The sequence below is a fragment of the Dendrobium catenatum genome, unplaced genomic scaffold, assembly GCF_001605985.2.
Source record: "Dendrobium catenatum unplaced genomic scaffold, ASM160598v2 fragScaff_scaffold_716, whole genome shotgun sequence".
Classification (NCBI taxonomy): domain Eukaryota; kingdom Viridiplantae; phylum Streptophyta; class Magnoliopsida; order Asparagales; family Orchidaceae; genus Dendrobium; species Dendrobium catenatum.
The window spans coordinates 7307578-7320455 of record NW_021319178.1 but is presented as its reverse complement, the minus strand read 5'-3'; positions in this window follow the sequence as shown (position 1 = coordinate 7320455).

Below are 12878 nucleotides of genomic sequence, written 5' to 3'. Positions count from 1 at the left end.
TGCTTCCTCTCTTCTCAATCCTTTCTTTTCTGAAACCCACGTGATTTTTTCTTCTGAAGATTCTTGTCATAATTTCAATCTGTCCTCCTCTGGTCGGATTTGGATCAAGTGGAACTCTTCAAAATTATTTTTTTCTCCTTCTATCATATCTCCTCAGCTTATTTCAGGTCAAGTGGATAGTGGGGTATATCCCTCTATTACTTTATAAGTCATCTATGCTGATAATGATAGAGATGGTATATCCTCTCTCTGGGATTTGCTCAGAAATTATGCTTCTTCTCAATCTTCTCTCTGTATCATTATGGGCGACTTCAACTGCTGTAGATTTGCTTCTGAAAAAATCGGTGGTAACCCCCTGTCTCACAGCTCCCTGGGAGAATTGAATTCTGTGATATTTGATGCCAATCTGGTTGAACTAAACTCTATGGGTAATTTTTACACCTGGTTCAACCAAAGACAAGATAATCCTATACATATTAAACTTGATAGAGTTCTTATGAATGATCAGTGGACTTCCACTTTTCCCAACTCATACTACTCGGTGCAAGCTCCTTCCTATTCAGATCATTGCCCCTTAATTCTCCACTCGTTAGATGCTACCACTTCTCACCACAGGTTTCTTTTCAAGAACTTATGGACTTCTCTTGACGGGTATTGGTACATTCTGCTTGATGTTTTTTTTACTATCCCTAATGATAATCCTATGGCTGACCTTTGTTCTAAGCTCTGGCTTTTTAAAAGACTCATTAAACTTGAACTTTGGGCTAACTCCAATGCTATTCAAGTTCAATTAGACACACTCCACCGCAAGCAGCTAGACTGCTTAGAGCAGATTAATTTGGACCCTCAATGCAGTTCTTAATAGCCAATTAAAGAGCATCAACATACATATTTCTAAGTTCTCTTCTATTCATGCTTCTTGGATTATACAGAGAGCTAAGGCTTCGTGGCTATCTCAGGGGCAAGATGATCTGAAGTTTCTGTATGCTAAAATTCGTCGTAGAAGAGCTTGTAGCAATGTAGCGATTAACTTGGGGGCTTCCTCCCATCTCTTAAGATTTGATGCTATTACTGAGATCATTAATCACTTTCAAGTTCTTTATAATCCTACACCTATTGAGGATATAAATATGGAGCTTTTTCCTACTAGTAACACTCTAAATTCCTTTCTTGTTGATTCTCTCATTATTTCTGTCTCTGATGAAGAAATTAGAAAATCTGCATTTGATGGTGTTGCCTCGTCGTCACCTGGCCCTGACGGTTTTAACTATCATTTCTTCAAGCGTAGCTGGCACATAATTGTTCCTTTGGTTTGCAAGGAAGTTAAATTCTTTTTTTATTAAGGGTCATATTCCTACCGGCATCAAGGCTACGGCTTTAGCTCTTATCCCTAAGACTAAACATGCCTCCTCTTTTGCTGACTTCAAGCCTATAGCCCTTTGCAATGTGATTTACAAAATAATATCCAAATTTCTTACTGTCAGATTAAGGCCCATCATGCCTCTTATTGTTAAAGACACTCAAGTTGGATTTATTAAATCCAGAATTTCCATTGACAACATTATTCTTGCTCAACAGCTTCTCTTCTTTGCTAATAAAGAGAAGAAAAATCTGTTTTGTGCAAAATTTGATATTCGTAAGGCATTTGATATTATCTCTAGGGATTTTATTTTGGCTAGGCTTGAACAGAAAGGTTTTCCCTCCCTATTTATATCCTGGATTAAGGCGTGCATTACTAATGTCAATTTCTCTATTGTGATTAATGGGGCTCTTAAGGGGTTCTTCCCCTCTACGGCTGGATTAAGGTAGGGTTGTCCTTTAAGCCCTTATCTTTTTTGTATTGTGATGGATGCTTTCTCCTCTCTTATCGATAATAACCTTTTTGTGGGAGCACATTTTGGCAATTTTCAGCTAAGCCATCTGCTTTATGCTGATGACTTACTTATTTTTGGGGAATCTTTTGTCTCTAAATGTAGACAACTAATGGAAATCATTACTTGTTTCACCACGGCATCTGGTCTTCACATGAACCTTGATAAGAGCTCACTCATGCTTCCGAAGCATTTTAATAATGCAGATTCGATTTATAGAGCTTTTTGCTTGTCTTCTAAAGAGAACATTACTTACCTTGGGGTCCCCATATCCTTCAGGAGGCTTAAGATTGTGGATTTTTCTCCTCTTATGGAAGATGTTACCAAGAAACTTTCAGGTTGGAATGCTAATCTCTTGTCTTTTGCGGGAAGACTGCAATATCTGAAATTCACAATGTTAAATTCCATAACATATTGGATCAGAGGCTCCATTTTGCCAAAGTTTGTTATTAAATATGTTAGAAGGGATGCTTCTAAATTTCTGTTCTTTGGTGATTTATATGCTTCAAAAAAGCTTCATCTGGTTGCTTGGGATACTATTTAAATTAGGAAGCAAATATTGAGTGTGTGTGTGTGTGTGTTGGGGGGGGGGGGGGGGGGGGGGGCTTGGACTTCCTAGCATTCTTGCTCTTCAGTATGGTTTTAACTGCTCCTCAATCCTTAGGATTTATACTTATAAATCTCTCCTTGCTGATTGGTTTTTAACTCAATACATCTCCCTGTGGAAACCGGCTGACTCTAAGGCTTCTAGTTTTTGGAAATCTATATGCTTAACTGCTCAATCTTCTAAGGATAAATGGACTTATAAAGTCACCCCTCCTCTCCTTTTTCTTTTGTTTGGGATTATTGGTGCAACACCAGTCGGATTATGGACTTATGCCCACTTAGTGCTAGCTTTGGTAACCTTATTGTGAGCAATTTTATTGTTGATGGTTCCTGGAAGCTCCCTTTAAGCTTGCCCACTGTTATTGTGAATGCAATAAACTGTGTTAACATCTTTGACAATCAGTTTGACTGCTTGGTTTGGGACACTGGTAGACATGCTAAGTTCAAAGATTATTTATATGATTACTATAAATTGTTACCTTCTTGTTCTTGGGATAGCTTTGTATGCCACAAAAAGCATGTTTTGAGATATTCGGTCTTTACCTGGCTTACTCTTGTGGGAGGTCTTAAAAGGAGTATGGAGCTTAACAGGAGAAATATTGGAGTGGAGCCAAGTTGTTCCCTTTGTCACTGTTTTCCTGAGAGCTCTACTCATTTGTTTTTTTACTGCTCTTACTCGCATTCCATTATTACTGCTCTAATTTCGGACTGTGCCTCTATTCTTCTTAGATCAAATTTGCTGCAACTTTTTGACTAGGTTAATGACAACCCCAATTTCTCATCTCAATAAAAAAGATTTCACTTTCTTATTATTTGTTGCACTATTTATTATGTTTGGAGAGAAAGGAATGAGAGGAGATTTGCTTTGTTTGCCTCTAGTGCTACCACGATATGTCTGAAGATTAAAAATGCTATCCTCTCTAAGGTTTGTAAATGGAGAGATGGTTATCTATTGCTGAATCTGATGTAGTCGGTTTCCCTGGGTTTTCATGCTATGTTTTCTCTACTGCTTGCAATGTTGGATGTAATTTTGGGTTTCTGGCAAGATGGCTTTTCTCTGTTGGAACTGGGGGTGATGATGTTTGATTGCTTCAGCCACTCCCTAGATGGCGGTCTCTTGCAACCGGTAGCTCTGGACGGCAGTGCCTGCAACCGGGAGTTTGTATTCTTTGGCTCCAACAATTGAATTTGATCTTAAGCCCAGCTATCTCAATTACCAACGCTTTTTGGGTTACTTTTTTTCTTTTTGACATGTGTAAAATTTTGGGTATGTTATTTTAGTCGTATTTGAGGTGTTTTCTTTTTACTCACCTCTTCTCTTCTTCTTCTTTTTTCATTACACATGTAACTAGTTTATTTTATCAATGAAATGGGTTTCTGCCCCTAATTTCCCCCAAAAAAAGCTAATTAACAAGGTAAATTAAATTCATGAGCTTTGCAGGAAAATCTTCTTGTAATCAAACAAAATCTTTTTTTTCTAAATATAGTATGAAATTATTTACTTCAATATATATATATATATATATATTGCTTTTTATTATTTATTGGCCTGTTTGAGGAATTGTTCGAATTGAACATAAGCCAATGAGGCAACAACTGCACTCAACCACTGCCCGCATGTCCTTACTTTAATATAGTTAACTGCTCGCTCTTATTCTCACGGCACTAATAAGTTTTAGTTAAATTCCATGTGCTATAGGCTCTTCTCTTTTTGTTGGTATAGTGTTAGAGCTGATTTTGTAGCTTTGAGAGCATGCTCCCACTTGTTTGGAGTTTTCTGTTACAGCTTTTTCTCTTTACTTGTAATAGCTTTTACTTAGTTCTTTAATATACGGGCCAAACTCAAATTTAAAAAAAAATAATAATAATAAGTTTTCTCTCTCCACTCAGCTTTTCCCACCGCACTCTCTCTTTCTCTCACTCCCCCATGGCATCATCACATATCTCAACGCTTTCAATTTGTTTTTTTTTTTGGGACATTTAGGCCATTTAAGGCGCTTTTTTTTTTTGGGTGAAATTGGGGCCGAAGCTCATCTATTAAATAACAAAATGATTACATGTAATAAAGGAGCAAAATTAGATCAAAAACTCATGCATAAGCGACAACAAAAACTTATGCATGAACAAGGTATAAAAAACCCCAACTATACCTCCCTATAAGCCCAAAGATACATGTAATAGATGCTTTGCAAATAACCAAAATAACAAAATAAACAAAGCAGTAAAGATGCGCCAAAAAACAGCACAGAAGCGACCCGTTGCAGCAGCCAAACAATCAGATGACTCCACAGGTGTAGAACTCCATCTCCACCGTAAGAAGAATCTCAGATAACCTGAAAAAACAGAGCAAAATATCCCAGCAAAGCTTGCTCCACAATATTTTAACCAGGACTCAGAATATACATGAGAGGGCAAACCCCCTGGTTGCCCGAAGACCATCCAAGGGGGGAGAGATTTTCTAATTTCAGTGTGGAGCATCATCATTGTCCTGGTTGAAGTCCATAAAATCCAGTTAACAGCATCCAGGAACCATATTAAACAGTGAGAGAACCAGTGATACGAAAGATCAGATATCACCACAATAATCCTCCAGTATTGAGCATCAACCCAATATGCCCAGATCTGCCAAAAAAATTCCCAGGCAGCAGAAAATCCTCCCAGCAAAGGCCACCAAAATTCACGAGATATAAACATTACAGGTTTTCCAGCAATTGCTACGAGTTCTTCCAGCTCATGACTTTTTCAAAAATATTCCTCTTAATCGAAAGCAGCAAAGTGGTATGACAAATAGCAGAATTCCCAAATCTACGAGAGTTCCTCTCTTTCCAAATATGGTAAAGAGCACAAGAAATCACAACTTTATAAAAGTTTTTAAAATCTGCTTTGCCTTTAAATTCCAAGTGCAACCAATCCAAAATCTGCATAAGATTAGGCCTTAAAAGGAAACTATTAAGACCCGGGATAAGCTTTGAGATGATAGCAAAGGTGTAGTGGCATTCAAAAAACAAGTGATTGACAGTTTCATTGTGCAAAATGCAAAGACTACACAAATCCGGCACTACTATATTTCTAATTTTAAGAGCATCTGCAGTTTTCAAACCTCCATTAACCGCAAGCCACATAAAAACTGCATGTTTAATGATGTATTTCTTAGGCCAAATCAGCTTATACCAATTACAGTTGGGGATGTTAGAATAGAACTCATCAATGAAGTTATTAAACTTAACATTTGCACTTTTTTTCCACAGCAGACATTGCCCTTGATCAGCAGCAACAGAAAATTTTTCACATATATCCCTCACATTACTGGGAAAGTTCACTGGGAACACCCAGCTAGAAGTCGAAGTGAGCTCATTTAAAAGCAGGTCCGGTATAGTATCGTAACAATTGTTCCCTAAAATTTCAGAAACAGAGAGAGAATTGCACCAGTGATCCCACCTCAGAGAAATAGAAGCAGATTGGGTAATCTTAAAATTACAACAAGATTTAATAGCAGAAGCAGTATTGCAAACAGACTGCCAGAGTTTAGAAGCCAAAGCATTAGGCGGTTTCCAAGGGGACCTGTACCTATGGACCAACCATTTAGATAAAGGAGAGGCAGTGTTGTACATCCTGAAAATCATGGAGCAGTTATAAGAAAATTGAAGCGCAGGGATGGAAGGAATGCCCAGTCCACCTTTAAATTTGGGTCTGCAAATTTTATCCCAAGAGACCATGTGGAGCTTCTTAGTAGTTTGAGACTCGCCAAAAAAGAGGAATCTAGAACTGGATCTGTTAACAAACTTATTAACAGATTTTGGTAATATTGAACCCCTAATCCAGTAAGCGATTGTGTTTTGTATAGTAAACTTTATGTACTGAAGTCTACCAGCTAGAGACAAAAGATTTGCCTTCCACCCGTTCATTTTCTTATTAACACTGTCCATAAGAGGTAAGAAATCTTCCACTTTCAGCCTATGGAAGGACAGAGGAACTCCAAGATAAGTAAGTTTATCAACTCTGTTGTGTATAGAGAGGGCTTGGCAAATGTCCAAAGGGTTCTTAGTATGTTTAGGAAACATAATAGCACTCTTTTCATAGTTAATGCAAAGACCAGAAGCATTAGCAAAATCCTCCATAAGATCAGACAAAATATTGCAATTCTCTGTAGTGCCTTCTCCAAAAATCAACACATCATCAGCATAAAGTAAATGTGTAATAGAGTACCCCTCAAAAGAAATACCTTTGAAACCCCTATCCACAAGGAGATTAGAAAAGGCATCCATCACAAGGAAAAACAGAAAGGGACTAAGAGGACAGCCTTGCCTAAGCCCAGCAGAAGAAGAGAAGAAACCCTCAAGTGCACCATTTAGCACTACAGAGAAATTAACATTAGTGATGGAAGCTTTGATCCAATTTACAAAGAGATTGGGAAAGCCTTTTTGGGAAAGTCTAGCAAGCAAGAAATCCCTAGAAACAGTGTTAAAAGCTTTTTTTATATCTAATTTTGCACAAAAGTAATTTCCTCTTTTGTTCTTGCCAGCATAAGCCAAGATATCACTAGCAAGTAGAATATTATCAGTAGAAACCCTAGATTTAATAAAACCTGCATGGGTGTCCATAACAATCAACTTCATAACTGGTTTAATTCTTTCTGCAATCACCTTAGTAATGATTTTGTAAATAGTATTACATAAAGCAATAGGCCTATGATCAGAGACAGTAGTGGCATTCTTTGATTTAGGGACGATGACAAGAGCAGTTGCCTTAATCCCATTAGGCATGTAGCACTTATGGAAGAATGATCTAATGGCCTTGCAAACAGTAGGCCCAATAATATGCCAAGCAGTTTTATAGAAATGAAAGTTGAACCCATCAGGACCAGGTGCAGAGTTAGAAGATCCCTTGAAAACCGCCTTTTTAATTTCATCATCTAACACAGGTAAAATGCAAGAGGTAGCAAAAAATTCAGGTATCCTATTCCCAATAGGCAGAGCATCCGGCCGCAAGGAAATAGTATTGGGAGGATTAAATAAATTTTGAAAATAATTCAGAATGGTGTTGATAACCTCAAATCTATCAGAGAAGGGGTTGGAAGAAAGAAGATTCATCAAAGACTTGTTACCACTCCTCCTAGTTCTGATTTTTGCAAAGAGGAACTTTAAATCGTCCTCCCCTTTCTTCAACCAATTCACCTTGGCCCGTTGAACAATCCATGAGGAGTACATGGAATTAAAATTTGCAATCTCAGAATTTACCTCCTTATAAGACAAGTTTAGAATCAAGTTGCTATGATCTTGTTGTAGCAAACCCAGCAATTCTTTTTGCTTACCCAACAAACCGTCTAGGTGCTTCTTAATACCATTAGAAGAGTACCAAGCTTCCTTTTTAATGCAACCTTTTAGCATTCTCAAAGAATTACAAAGATGAGATAAAGGATTATCCATACAGGGTTTAGAGAAAATCTCTAAAAGATGAATCCAATACATTTCCAAGTTAGTCCAGTAATTTTTGAAAAGAAACCTGTGCTGCACCTTAGTAATCAATCCGGAATGTAAAATGATGGGGCAGTGATCAGAGCATGAAGGATTTTGGACAGAACAGTACGAGTCAGCAAAAGATTCCAGCCACAGCTCATTAACAAGAACACGATCAAGTTTGATGTGTATCGGATTGTCAGTTTGTTGATTAAACCAAGAATACTTGAGCCCAACAGAACTAAGATCCTTCAAGCCAATTTGAAAAATCATACTGTTAAAGTCAGAGAGGGAAGACATGTTGATAGGGGAACCACCCAGTTTATCAGAAGCATATCTACAACAATTGAAATCACCGATCAGAGCCCAAGGGAGATGAATGGAGGAAGAAGACTGTGTGATAGCATCCCAAAGCTCCCTACGATCATTCAGATTATTTGAAGCATAGATAGCAGAGAGTTGAAGAATGGGTTGATTAGCAACCAAAATGATTCCTGAAATGAACTGAGAAGAAATCTGTATAGGCTTAAAGCAAATTTTAGAAGCATTCCATTTGATCCAAATACGACCCGAAGAAGATAGAGCAAAATTATGACAGCTAGCTTCATCAGGAAAAAGAGAATGCGAGGACTCAAAAAATGGGTCCTGAAGAGAAAGAACATTGATACGATTTTCCAAAATACAAACCAGATCTAGCTTAAAAGATTGTATTAAACGCTTACAAGCAAAAACCTTATCAGGGTGATTGAAGCCCCTGATATTCCACGCCGCCATGGGTGGAAAAGACATTAATGTTTCTTGTTGGGAGGGGGTTTTTTGGCCTGCTTCCCCCTAGCAGTTTTTTTACTCGTACTTGTGTCAGAAACAAGTTTAATCTTCCCCTGATTTTTAGAGAAATCATTAAGAACCTTATCTTCCTTGTCCTCCCTTACTTCAACCTCATCCTCTTGCTGGCTTTGATCCTCCTCCTCAATAGTTAAAGCATCAAAACTATTAGGAGAATTAATACCTTTCGGGATTACAGGAGATTTAGTCTTATGAGAAGTGGAAGTGAAAGAGGTAGCTTCGTTAGGAGAGTTTAGGTTAGGGATTCCCGAATTTAACTCCTTCCCAGAAGCATGAGAGGAATTGCCTGCGACCGGACTAGATGATTTACGAGGAGATTTGTTGAGAACAGGTGAGTGTGGTTGATGCTTTAACTTGTAATAGCTTTTACTTAGTTCTTTAATATACGGGCCAAACTCAAATTTTTCAAAAAAAAAAAAAATAATAATAAGTTTTCTCTCTCCACTCAGCTTTTCCCACCGCTCTCTCTCTCTCACTCCCCCATTGCATCATCACATATCTCAACGCTTTCAATTTGTCCCAGCAACACCTTTCCATCATGCTTGTCAATCTCAGCATTGCCACAATAATTGCTTATCTTGTCATCTTCACCATAAAAAGATCAAAATGAGAACGAGAATTATCTTATAAGATGAAGTGCATAATATTAAAATTTCATTTAAGAAAGTTTTTTTTTATTATTATTTTTTAAAAGTTTTTTTTGTAAAGTTTTTTCATAAAAATTATTAAAAAAAAAAAACTATCCCAAATAAAACTTTAGGCTATTTTTAACTCTTATCATATGATCTTGCATGTCAAGCCATATCCTTCATGCAAATGAGAGAGACAATACTGCCTATAATTTTACATTTATCTAAATAATAAAAAGAAATATGAAATCCTTAGTCTATTAAGATTTTATTTTATTTCGGATGACTTTTTTAATATTTTTTAAAATAATTTTTAATAAAAATATTAAACAAAAAAATTTATGCTAAAAAATTATTTTAAAAAATAAAAAAAAAATTCAAATAAAAGATAAATAAATATATTTAAGTCAACAAAATATATGAGTGGATAATAATAGTAGTTGGAAGCCTAAAATTCATTATTAGGATTTAATATTTGAATATAAAATTAATAAATATAAATAATCATTGTCTTTGTTACATAGACAATTGCTTTTATTATAAATGTATTTGTTCATAGATATGTTCATGAACGCATTTATTTGATAATTAAAAAAAAAATTCGTTAGATATGTTCGCGAACAAGCTCGATAAGCACTAAACGAACGAACATGAACTGAACATGAACCTAACATGAATACTCATTAATTTAAATAAACCAAACATGAACATACACAATAAAGCTAGAACAAACATGAACCAAACTTGAACAAACTGATATTAAATGAACACAAACGTGAGCACTCACATACTCGACTCGGTTCGGTTCATTTGCAGCCCTACATAGAACATGCCTAATTGCCTTATATGGTCCCACAGGCTGAGTAATAAGTGATGATTACAATTCTCGGGATTGCGACACTTTTGTCCCACCACGCCTTTAATTTAAAAGGAGGAGATTAAAAGGAAGACCATGAAAGGTTTCTGTCTTCTAATTTCCTGCCTAATTTTTTTTAAAAAATATTAAAAAATGTCTTTCATAAATTCAAATTTAATTTTTCTAAAAAAATATATTTAATTTTTTCTGGCTCAAGGATCACAAGCACAAGGGAGAAATTATTCCATGCATATACAGATTCCGTGTTCATAGATGAATCAAAGTATGTTTTTTTTTGGGTAAACCCGGGGCAGGATTATATATATATAATCCTGGAACATTCATGACGATTGAGAGATATAGAATTTAGCATTTAACTTTGTTACGAAAATCCTGGAACATTCATAACGATTGAGAGATATAGAATTTAGCATTTAATTTTGTTATGAAGAGCCAACACTTTAACAAATAAATGAGAGATGTAAGAGTCATAAGAGACTAATATTTTTATGAGCAAAATCCTAAAAGAAGGAAAAATCATAGGTTATGGCTTAGCCAAAATGATTTTACTAGTGTTTGTAGTCGATTACAAATGATGCCCTTCCTTAGGAGGTCTTGACTCAATGTAGAAAATATACATTATACATAGCACATTACATAGTGTGAGGTGAAAGAATCCAGTGATAAGAGAATGTTGACATGTTCGTTTGGTCAGTAGGACTGTCGTGTAACAACAAAAAGATATAAAAATATATTTTAAAATGAAATGTTTGAATTTCGGTTTGAGTTCGAGCGATGTAAAGTTGAGATTATAAGCGCTAAGGAGCTAGGCTTGAGAGCACAATGACGCCACAAAATGTCGTTGCAGCGGTGAATTCTCTGTTTCTATAGTAATTATGAATTTTGCTGCAGCGCTGGGGTGTTAGGCTACTAACAGTATTTATATATGTTTTTTTTTTTTTTTTTTTTTTTTTTTTTGAATATCCTTGCTATTCCTTCTCCCTCACCCTGATTTTGCATGGCTTGGCCTAGAATGAAAGGGAAGAGAGAAAGAGAAGGAAAGGGGAGAAGTGAGAGAGCAATGTCATCGGGAGATTTTTATCTGTCGTTCTTGTTACAAATTATATTCAATTTGTTGTAAGTAACTATCCTCTTACTTTTGTTTACGATGAATTTAATTTCTACGAATTTTATCTATCTAAAATCTACTAAAAATATATTATCTTCTAATTTTATAAGCTTTCACCACATAATTTTTGATATATTATAAATTTGATTATTATGAACAATATGGTATGATTTTATTGCATTTTCACTAGTTCGAAATGTGTATATGACAAGGAAAAAAATATACTAAAAATGAGTTAAAAGTGATGTATTGTGATTTGATATATTATTGAAAAGATGTACTGAAGTGATCTGAATAAAAGAATGATTTAATTGATATCATTTATATTAAAGTTCGGAGGGACCATAATTGGTGGGCAAAGGTATTCAAAGGGACTGTAGTCCGTGGGCTCATTGGATTTTGAGAGTGGCACGCCCTATAAATATGGAGAAAATCCATGGTAAACTCGGAGTGCTCCATCAGACTTCTCATGCTGATTCTCTAGATTATAAAGTGTTCATCAAGTATTTAAGTATCTTAATGATGTTAGAATGAAGCAATCTTGGGCTCATTGGATTTGTCTTGTCGAGCTGCTCAATTAGCTATAAGCATGTCATACTTTGATATCATTTTGTCATCTAATTAATATTTTTGAAACTTCCAAATATGTTATAATCCTTTGGTTTGAGCCCATCTTGACTTGGATTTGATCGATTTTTGTATTGTTGGGTTCATCTAATCAAGACATTCAATTTGACCATAAGTTTGTTGAAATTGGGGTTTGGATGATCCTGTATTTAATTTTGTAAGTGATTTTTGGTGATGTGTATATATTAGTCATAATTTATTACTTATTGATTATCTATATTCTCATTTTTGTTCTCAAATTATGGCTTCATTTCGGACGGCTTTCTTACTGTTTTCTATAAAAAAAAATTTAGTACAAATTTTTTTTAGTTAATTTTTTTTTTCTAAAAATTTACTTTAAAAATATTAAGAAATCTATACCCAACAAAACCTAAATTATATAAATTTTATCAGTATTACTTTGTGTTGATCAATTGCCACTTATTGTGATAGTTTAATAAATCCTTGCTACTTGTCTACTGGCAATTATTTTAATTATTATTATTGCTATCTTAATTAATCAAACCATCATGTGCTAACAATTTTTTGTGCACGTTTTGAAAAGTGTCATGTCATTATTGAAGAATATCTCAGCATTAAATAAATATCAAATTAGAATATAATTTAATCAACTTTGACAATTGTTTTGTAATGGATTGCGAACCTTTCATTAAAACTCAATGTTTTTCACATTCATTATTAGAACATGATATAATATTTTATTAGTTATAGTATAATTAAAAAATAAAATCCCTCATTCACATATCTAACCAATAAAAACATTTAAAATAATACATAAAATTATAAAATATGATGAAAATTGAAAAATGCATGTAATGTTGAAAGTAATTAATAATTAATAAATATAAATATTTTATG